The following is a 2,784-nucleotide window of genomic DNA, read 5'->3' on the forward strand; positions in this document are numbered from 1 at the left end:
TGGCACAATACGTTGTCATCTAGCAAGTCATCGAGCATGTAATGACAGAAAATGCATCTCCTTTCCCCTTCTGCTTTGGCAAGGGTCTTCACAAAAAGCTTGCTTCCTAGAGGGTAGCTCAAGAGTTCCGTCATGTATCTCGGTGTGCAAGATCTTCCTCAAAGTTTGACAAGCAAAGGGTTGGATGACCCACAAACCGATGATAACGGCAGGCATTTAGATCACCCTTTTCCTCTTGGTAGTACTGGACTTTGTAAGGCTTGGAGGGTTTGATTGCACCATCAGCAAACATTGTGTCAAGAATGGCATGGAACACTTAATCTTTGAATGGCAATGGCTGGTACGCCTGCCTGTCTTTTCTTTTGTAAATTGTAGTCACTAGATGATTTGTCATCCTCATCTAATGTTTGGTGTGCTTCTTCCTCTTTCACTCTTCCAAGCTTCTCACCAGCTTAGCTTGACCGACATGCTTGTTTTTCTCATCAAGCCCAAAGAAATGAAAATTGGCTGATGCCAATATTCTCCGTATAAACTCAGAATTCGTCTACAATGTTGCTGATACAAATTTCAACAAGTGCTTCCTCATCTTTCTCATCATAGCAAATAGAGCAGTCCCAAATCTGTGTACCTAAATCCATTGTCTTCCCTTATGCTTTTGGTGTGTTGTTGAGTTGAGTCGAGTAACTCTTTCCTCATGTCAGAATTTTTTTATAGAACCATACAAATCTTCCCAAGAACGAATGGAGTCTGGGTGCTAATGTCGTATACCACGATAAGCACAATCGTAAGGCTTTTCAAAAATTCTCAAGTCGAGATTATAATCACCAAGATGTGGTTCCAAAGCATCAATGAAGCGATTGACATGCTCCTTCGGGCTTCTTTTCCTCCCATCGAAAAGGACAAAGCTTGGTGCCTCATAGCCTTTGGGATAGGGCTGGGAGTAAGCTTGATGGATACAGCGGCTGAGGAACATACTTCCAATCTTCTTGGCTTTGACTTAGTTCCTTCTCTAGCATAGCGATGACATCTTCTTGGGTGATGGAAGATGGCCCTTTGTTCGAGCCCTTCTTAGAGTGTGACAAATTCCTTTTGGGGAGGTCTTTAGCTTTCTTAAGCAGCAGGAGACTGACCGAAAGTTTTTAGCTCTTGATTGTGTCTACCATCTCCTTTAGGTTTTCCTACATAGCAGGATGGCTGCAATGAGGTCCGAAAGGGTAAAAGCTCTCACTTGCATGTTCTTCTTCTCTAGGAGAGGCATTTTGCCCTGATTCCGAGTCACCATGGTCCTGTCCGTCTTGGGAAGCCATGGTATTACTTTAGTCTTCTTTCTTGGAGGCATCGATGAAGACAATGGCCTGATCCCCAACAAAGTCGCCAATTTATGTAGGGACTTTCATTAGAGCTGGCATACCATCTTTGTGAGCTCCTGGGTTATTTAAAGAGCAAATGTGAAAATTTCCCCTGGTTTGAGTTCAAGAATCAGACCACAAGAATGCTTTAAAAGCATAGCTGAGCTTTAGGAAGCACCTTGGTTATCTTCACTAGCGAAACTAACAGTAATTACGATAGATTCTTAGCTCTGCATGAGAAGCTTGTGGCATGGAAGCAAAGCAGTCATGAGTTTAACATTAAAGAGAGAGAGAGATGAGTTCTTATGAGAAACAGGGGTTTTAAGGAAAGACGGAAGGGATTCTAAGAGGGTGTTGAAGAGGGTGTTGAAGAGAGAGAGAGAGAGAGAGAGAGAGAGAGAGAGATGGGAAGAACAATGGGTGTGTTGGGTAATTTTCCTGCAGCCTGACAAAACTATGTCGACTGGAATGTCTTGCCAGAAAAGAAAATGGGAGTAGATGGAGGAATTGGGCACGAAATTGCAGGGCTTCGGGATGAGAGATAATGCTTGCTCTCTGGATGTAGTTTTGTAGCTAATGGTGAAGTAGTGGATGTGGTTGTGTTTAATGGGTAGGAGATGGTCTTTTTTATAGCCGCTGAAGCTACTCCTTCTAACAAACCCTAATGGTTTCTCTCTAATTTTTCCAAGTCTCCCCTTTCATTTCTCTTCTCTCCTTTCGATTCACCCCATTTTGTGAAATCTTCCTCTATCCAAACACACAGACAAGATTTTTGAGCTCCAAGGCCTTCCCACAAATTTGCTGAGTGTTGAACTCTTATTTTTGACTACCTCCTCACCTTCTTTCCTTCCCTCTTCCATGGCAAAAGCTAGTAGGAGAAAGAAATTGGTAAGGGCGTGGTTTTGAAGGGTGCTACGCTCACGCATGCTAATACTCATTGGTTCTTTGCGTGTTCTACCTACTGTGATATTTTGTCTTCATTGTGGCTCTTGTTTCCAGCCAAGTGTTGAGATTACATATATTTTCTTTGGTTGCTTGGGCTTTCCTAAGGTGATGGGTTAGCCCACTAAGGGAATGGGCTAACTCTCGAAAGTGATGGACTATTTTACTAAGGGAATGGGCTACCTATTTCTCACATTACGCTTACTCACATATTTGGGCCAAGAAATGGGCTTGAGTTTTAGGGCCCCAAGTAGCCCAAAATTTCCATTTCTCGACTCATCAATGAGCCTCATGAATGCTTATTACCATTTATACCGAACCCACTCAAGTTCAAAGTCAAACTAGCATTTATGCGGGCTTGGGCCCACTTAAGCTTGTAGCGTAGCTTGGTGTAAAAATAATGATTTTCCGCTTGGCATTGCATGTCTCTTGGCGTGCTTGAATTTTATCATCTTGAAAAGGGATATGATGCGTGATGATAATTAGCATGGGC

The sequence above is a fragment of the Prunus mume genome, linkage group LG3 (assembly GCF_029339155.1).
Source record: "Prunus mume cultivar Tortuosa linkage group LG3, ASM2933915v1, whole genome shotgun sequence".
Lineage (NCBI taxonomy): Eukaryota > Viridiplantae > Streptophyta > Magnoliopsida > Rosales > Rosaceae > Prunus > Prunus mume.